Source organism: Phragmites australis, chromosome 3 (genome assembly GCF_958298935.1).
Source record: "Phragmites australis chromosome 3, lpPhrAust1.1, whole genome shotgun sequence".
NCBI lineage: Eukaryota > Viridiplantae > Streptophyta > Magnoliopsida > Poales > Poaceae > Phragmites > Phragmites australis.
The window spans coordinates 35265444-35273615 of record NC_084923.1 but is presented as its reverse complement, the minus strand read 5'-3'; the positions used below and the strand labels follow the sequence as shown (position 1 = coordinate 35273615).

At 43.7% G+C, this 8172-nt stretch overlaps 1 pseudogene; it reads right to left on the bottom strand.

The window, feature by feature from the left end:
• Positions 1 to 2017: 2017 nt before the first annotated feature.
• LOC133910674 (probable 1-deoxy-D-xylulose-5-phosphate synthase 2, chloroplastic) lies at positions 2018 to 4171 on the bottom strand (annotated as a pseudogene).
• Positions 4172 to 8172: the final 4001 nt, after the last annotated feature.

The following is an 8172-nucleotide window of genomic DNA, read 5'->3' as shown; positions in this document are numbered from 1 at the left end:
TAGAATATCCAATGGGTTATTTTCACTTGCCATCCGTATTTCGGCTATAACTTTTCGCTCTAAACTTCGATTTTGATGTTCTTAGACTCTATGGAAAGCTTGTGAATAGATCTACATGTATCTACTGAAAACTTGAGCTCAAAACCATTTGATTAAAATAAAATTCATGGGACAAGTCTAATTCAATCATCTCTTTGTCCCGACTTCGCTTATTTTTGTTACTGCTTCGATACTTGATGTCTTGGATCTTCCTCGTCTATTAGGACTAGATAACCCTAGTGTACATCACTACTAGACTATTATCCTAAAGATACTAAATCAAACTACTAAACTCAAATCCCTCTTTACAGTACAGTCAAAGGTAACAAACTTATCTACACAAGTGATGCTCTCAACTATATGATTACTTGTCTAAGAAATATTTTTCTTATATGTTCGTGAAGCTCTACTCTAACCTTGCTATTGAATTATTTGAGATGTTTGATTCCCCAGGTACATCACATAGCATCTATAATTTTTTCACACTAGCAAAATGTTAGTTCCATTGATTATGTTGACATTAATCATCAAAACGTACAAGCCCTATGCTAGAATCATCGTCTATCATTGTATCAAATCAAATCAGGCCTTAAAAAATCAGACCAAAATTGTACTCCCTCCAATTACAAATACTTCACATTTTGGACGATGACACCGTCTTCAAAGTATAGCTTGTAGCACCATTTTTTGTATTTATGAGTGCATGAGATGAGCTCTCACTCTTTCCCATTCTTCAATGTAAATGTTACATTCTGAATAAAAATGATCAGGAAACTGGAAGGAGACCAGGTTAAACTTTATAGTGACAACAACAAATGACCATGTTACATACCAAACCATAATTCCATATAAACCATGGTACACCACATCTTCTGCCAGATTCACCAGACTGCAAGCAAAGCATACTGTTGACCTATAAATTACAATCTAACTATGGATGGGTATCATATCTACATTCCACAGAGTACACCAAAAGACTACCGACATTTCAAGACAGATAGGCCTACAAAAGAAATTCACTACTTTCGAATGATATGGACGATCATTGTGAGCCTCTTTTTGTTCTTCAGTTGTTCAAAGAGGCAGATATCACCTATCTGCAGCTTATTGTCCCTTACAAATTATTTCCACCCTTGAGAAAGCCATTGAATTTCTCTTAGTAATACGAAAGCGCACTTGCCACCGCTTGCCATTTCTCTGAAGCCTTAGAATTTGGTCCTCACTTGGAAGATACTGATCGGCATATTTTCTACAGAAGCCCTGATACAGAATTTGAGAAATGTTTTAGACTTGTAGTCAAAAGTCGAAACAAACAATGGCAGAAGATGGCCTCTGCTTCCATCTGATAATTGCAAGGCTCATAAATTATATGGTTATGAATTTACAGACTACATGCAGGTAATTACAACACATTCAAGCATGAAAAAATCAAACTCACCAGATAGAATGGGACTCGAGTAATGTTGGTTTTTACCATGACAGACCCAAATATTGGAATGTCGGAACGAAGAGTTTGGACTTTCTTTTCCACTTTCATCCTTTGCATTTGAGTTAGATGTGCCCAAGATGAAAAGATGCAACTAGACACAGGAGGTATTTCTTGATCATCCTCTGAGGAAGAATCATCTGCAGACTCGGTAGTCCCAAAATAAAAAGAGTAAGCATGATGTAGGGAAGGTAACTGCAAATGAGTTATGCACAATTGCACACAATAGTGTTAGTTTTGTCATTGCTGTTGCCAGATACACCGAGGTGACTGGTTGATGAAGTTAAATCCATCTTCTTGTTGTACTTGTTTGAGCCATTCTTTTGAGAGGACTTTTACGGTACATAATACTTAGTAGAGGGGTACTAGTATGAATATCTAATGGTCCAGATTAGTTAATACTAGCGTTTCTTCCCACCACTAGTATGAGTAGTATTGGAGACTTGTATGACTAGTATAAGGATATTACGGGAAAGAAATTGAATGCCAATGTCATTGCAGGAAGCGGAAGCAGCTGGGGCGGTCGTCGAAGAACCGCTCCGGGAACCGCTTCTGGAAGTAGTTGAGCCCCATGTTGCCACCCATGGCCGCATGGATGACCACCACCTTGTTGTCAACCTCCGCCTCCTGGATCAGCGACTCGGTAAAGTACTACGTGTACAATAGCATTGGGGCCTTTGCCTTGAATTGCTTCCCCGTCGACGGGTCGAACCGGACCACACCGTCAATCCTGTCCGCCGCCACCTCCGCCAGCGGGTACCCCTTCCCCTTCTCCGTCACGATGTGGATGAGCATGAGCCCTGGCGCTGGCATCGATTTCACCTTCACGAAGATGGTGATGAGGTCCTCCACGTGGTGGCTGCTGACAGGGCTGATGTAGTAGAGCCCGAGCTCCTCGAACAGCGATGAGCCCGAGGCGCTAATCATGCCACACGCGTACTCGTCCACCTTGGCGGCGACCTCATGAGTCTACCCACCGATGTGCTTGGTGACGGACTTGGCGGCCTCACGAAGGCGGCGGGGCTTGGTGCTTGACTGGAGCTTGGTGAGCTCACGACAGAGTGCGCCAACGGGCTTGGAGGGTCCGTCGAGGGTGGCGGTGAGGAGGGACACCTGCTTGTTGTCATTGAGCACGATGATCATGTTGGCGTCGAGGTAGCCGGAGTTGTTCATGGCCTCGTAGGCCTGACTGGCGGTCATGGCACCATCGCCAATGACGGAGATGACGTGGTTCTTGCGGCAAAGGAGGTCACGCGCCGCAGCCATGCCTAGTGCTGCCGAGGTGTTGGTAGAGCTATGTCCAGCCCCGAACGTGTCGTGCGCGCTCGCGCTTCGGGAAGCCCGTCAGCCCGGAGGTCTGCGATGGTGTGCATCCATGACCGCCGCCCCGTCAGGATCTTGTGCGGGTACGCCTAGTGCCCCACGTCCCAGATGATCTTGTCCTCCGGCATGTCAAATACGTGGTGCAGCGCCACGGCAAGCTCCACCACGCCTAGGCTCGAGCTCAGGTGACCGCCGGTCTTGGACACCGTGTGCACGATCTCTTGGATCAGAGACTCGGCGAAGTACTGCATAATTACAAAAGTACCCTACCAAATCAATGGTAGGATTAGATTAATACTAGTGCCCCTCTATTGCTAATATTGTGTGCCGTAAAAGTCCTCTCTTTTGAATTCGAGTTGGCCACTGACTCCTTTGCAAAGGATCTCTGTGCATTTGTTGGACATGATCGCAAACATTACCATCAGCATTTGAGGATGCTTTCACGCAACAGCTCGAATCAAATATCAGAACGTCAAATTGAAAGTTTCCATTGTATCTGAATACGAGGAAGTCACCCAGCCTCATGTCATTTAGTACTGACAAATGCCTCCCATCCCTCTTCGAGGACTAACTTATTCGAGTATTTTGCAACCACAGCAGTGCAAGTGTGACCATTACACGCTTTCAGTTTGATTGTTTCCTTGGATCATGTACCTAAAACGTCGTGCAAATTTAAGAATAAAAAAGCATTGATTAAAAGCACAACTCTTCAAGTCTTACGACTTTCTTTTAGACCACGAGCATTCTATTCATTCTGAAGTCTTACTGTACAAAGGAGAATTTTATTCGTCAAGGTATTGTTACCCAAAAATTGAAAAAAAAGTGGACTTTTGGTAAATTTGGTCAGACTTTACAGTGTGTTCAAGAAAACGGGCTACATTACAGTGGAACTACCAAACTTAAATACTGAATCTCAAGTACCGAACTGGGAGCAACTGAGGAGTACAGAAAATTCTACTTGAGATGCGATCTATTAGTAAGAAGCGGTGAAATTTGAGAATGGCTTACCATTCGACGTCGAACATCACCCAGCATAACCTTGAAGAAATATTCGCCCATATCCAAAAAATCCCACCCTCTGCATCTTTCGCAAGAGTCGCTCATCTTATGGTCGAGTCTCACCTACTGAAATGCCGATGGAACCGCTCGGTCGCCAGTCCTGAGAGGAGGCACCGAGGCAGCGACCGTGGCGAGGCACGCGTGGCCGTCTATGGCAGTGGAGCCCATGGCGACCACCGGCCGCAGCCCGCGGAATGCTGCACGCACGGCCGCCGTGCAGCTCAGGAAACAGAGGGGCCGCACCATCTGAGACGCTGGATTCATGCGTAAACGCCATCGGATGGCTCATGGCTGGCACCTGGCACGTGGCAAGCGCTGATAAACTAGTATTCCATTTCTACAAGGCCTTTACAATTTATATATCAAATGGCTCAAATAATCAACATATCAATCATAGTTTCCACTACAGTGATTTCAAACCGACCAAACTATCTCGTTCTAATCATGTGAGGTTTTTCTCGCTGCTCTTGATAATGAGCATAGCTGAATATCCAGTTTTACATTCTACAGAGGCTCTGCATTTTACCCATAAGACATGTTCCATATTTGCCAAGCATACGTTGACTAACGGAAAACACTTAGACACTTCTAAGGTATACGTTAGAAATCCATAACAAAGCCTTTAGAAAGCTTCTCTCAACATACGCATACCTGCTAAGTTTTCACTGCTGCATGAATACTCAACAATGAAAACCCCCTCTTACGTCTTACGGAAGCCCCCATAAAGTACACTCTTCTATTGCATACAACCAAATGGTCTACACCATGTTGAGAGTAAATCAAATTAATCGGTTAGGCTCATCTCATACTAGACTTATGGTTAGGGATGGCAATTTGCCACGTCGGGTCGGGTCCTCGTGGGTTTCAGACCTGACGGGGCTAGGTTTGGGTGGTAAAATGGTCCTGTGGGGCCTGGTTCGGGTTCGGGTTTGGGGAGTTGGGTTTGGGGCCGTAGCAGATATTGCACCCGCAGGTTCCTCGCGCGCCCCGAAGGCTGTCCAAAAAATGGTCCAACCAAATACCTTCACCAACTGCCCGACTCCCCCTGCACGACCCAACTCACCTGCTCAGTCGCTCGCCCCCTGCGGCTCCGCCTCGCCCGCACTCCCTCCACTCGTCCGTGTCGCCTCAACCACGCACGCTTCACCATCGGGCTGCCACGCCGCTTTGCCCTCTGCTGCTCCGCCTTGTCAGCCTGTCTGTTGGCGTCACCGCTCTGCTTAGCCCGTGCGCCCTCTGCTGCCGCGTCGCCTCACCTGCATAGCTCCGTGACCACCGCCTCGCCCACGCCCGTCCGCCGCCACCGCTCTGCCTCACTCGCTCGTCCTCTGCCTCGCCCACGCGTCTTCATGACCGCAACCTCATCCAAGCCCTCCACGGCTCCACCGCTACACCGCCTACCCGCCTCGCCTGAGCCCTTTGCCGCCCTCCCGCTCTGTTGCAGTACACCGACGGGTCCCCCACCGGGTCCCGTCACCCAAGCCCTCCGCCACCCTCCCGCTCCTCTGCTGCCTCTACAGTACGCCGTCAGGTCCCCACCGGGTCCAGGGTCAAGGGGAGTTTTGCACCCGGTAGTCATTTCGGGCCGGGTCGGATTTGAGGTCTTGGGTTCCAGGTCGGGTGTGGTCAGGCTAAACCCGACGGGGGTATACATATTGCCACCCCTACTTGTGGTTGTACTGTTAGCTCGGAATGATTGATCCATGAATCGGTACTTAGATTTGAGCAATACTACCATAAACCCAACTGTACAACATGTACTGACCTTATCCAAATCATTGACTCAAATCCTAATTTCATGTTGTTACAAAAATTAGATCGTCATCTTTTATCATAATTGTATATGACCATTATCATATTCGGTTGAGCCATTATCTTTATCACCATTCCAAAGCAAGGTTAAGCATGACATACCCTTACATAGCTAAAATCATAATTATGACGACAAGGATGCTAAAGGAAAAGGGAAATTAGGGTAAAATATAACTTGGGATTTGGTAAATATTATTAACACGAATGTTTATAAAATAAAACATTATAAAAACTGAGATCAATATAGTTAATAACACAACTTGCCTTAACAATACTCGCTTGAGTCTTCAAAGTCTTGATCATGAAGTCCTTCTAGCTCATCCAGAACGTTAACATCTACTCGCGAAAATAAGCAAAAAGGTAATAAATAAACATCAAGATCAAAAACGAACCAAATCGCACACAACAAGCAATATCACTCCACATATTAGGTTTTTCTAGAAATTTTGGCAAAATAACATGTCAAATTAGAGCTATAGGTGATAAGTTATGGTTTCTGAAAGATTAAAACATGACAAAAAGATTAGATAAAATTATATGATTAGGAATTTTCGGAAGAAATTCTAATTGCAATTTTAACTTTGTCAAACACAACCTTCATGGATCTTGTTTTTGTTAAGCATATTTTTTCGAACAAAATGCTTTAAACGGATCGGCAATCAGACTTACAATTCAAAAGAAATCACATTTTACATATTGAGAGAAAGAAAAGATTCCTTGCATGCATGGCTTGTAGAATGATAGGAAGGTCAGGTGACATGCTTGAGTTGGTTTTGTTGTTTGACTTTGGCTCCGTGAAAGCGTTTTGGTGCATGAAACATCTTAGGCGTATCGTAAGTTTGCTATGCGCTAGAGTAGAATAGACTATATATATATAGTTTCAAACAATTCAAACAAGTATAAGTCAACAATTGCAAATAAAATTAAAATCTTTTGTATATACACCTTTATGCATATATCCTATCTAGGCTTTTAATTACTTTATTCATTTATTTTCTTTGTATAAAAATAAATTTTCATTTATGCTGAAATTGGGCTGTTACATTGCTTCCCTCGTCCCTACTGGTCCGATGCTCCGTGTCTTAGAGCTCGTCCTCGCGCCGCTATGTTTCGTCGCCGCTAGCTTCCTCCCGTCCACATTCCTGGCCATCAAACCCTCAAAACGGATTCTCCATGATTTGAGCCATCCTTGTGTCTCCTTGATTTCAACCGTTGAGCCATTGCCACCGGAATCCCCTTCCTCGCTGCGCATGGCATGTGATCGGATACGACAGGGTATGCTTTCCTTTTTATCGATCTGTTCATGTACGGTTTGTGTATCAACCATGGACTTCTAAACGCAGGGGATTTTTAGGCGTTTCTGTGTTCTTTTTACATCATGTGCACGCGTAGGAGTCTCTTCCTTTTTTTTCCTCTCTCGGCATCACGTTTTCACGCGCAGGGAGTCTAGGCTTTTTTTTTATTTCTTGGCATCACGTGAAAGACAACTCCATAGATAGAATTGTAACTTTGTAAAGTTTTTAAACATTGACTTTTGTTTTTCCATATTTGGCTTAATTAGAATTCTATCAATACACACGATCAATCTCCACTGTTATAATCAAGCCCCACCAATTACAGTTGGTTAGGGTTCTTGTGGTGGAACCTCCTCACTCGAGTTTGAGTCATAGACTCGGAACATGTGCTCATATTTTCTTAAGATTAAATCCAAAGAGGAATAATACATGTACACATAGGTACGTTCAGTGGTGAAAGCGCGTATACCCGTGCTATTTGAGATTATGTCTCCAATCATATTTAGACATGTGCTATGACACATCCATATGGATATGTGTGAGCATAACTGTGATGTGTATGGATGAGTATGTCCAACTTATACTTAAAAAAGCCCCGACAAATTAAATGATCTAGGTAGAGGTGGGTAATAGAGAAGTAAATGTAGAGGTATTTTGGGTTTATTTTTTTTTAATGGCAATGACGAGTAATTTATAAATATATATAGGGATATTTTGCTTTCTTTTTTCTTTGATTAAAGTAATTATTTTGAGGTCTCGAGAGCAAATGAGAAGACTTCTTTTATTAGCCAATTACTAATGTAATAGATTCATCCGGAACACCAATTCTGTTAGAAACCAAAGTGATCCATCTTCTTTCTTGCTGAATTCTGTTATGTATCTTCTATGAAAATTGAGCTTCTGCAATGGCTAGGCCCAAACCCAAAACTGGGCCTAGCCGTTTTAGGAGCCCAGTTTACTTAAAGTGTCATAAAAATCCCAATGAAAAAAAGATACTGTAACTACAATTTTTTCGGGAAGCTTCCTTCACTAGTGAAAACTGGGCAAGGGCCACTGAGTTATCATCCCGTATCTCACAATACTTTTCTAAATATTCTTTCAAGTAAGAATAGTTTTTTTTCTAGGTTCATTGTTCTCCAATAAATTTGTACAACATGC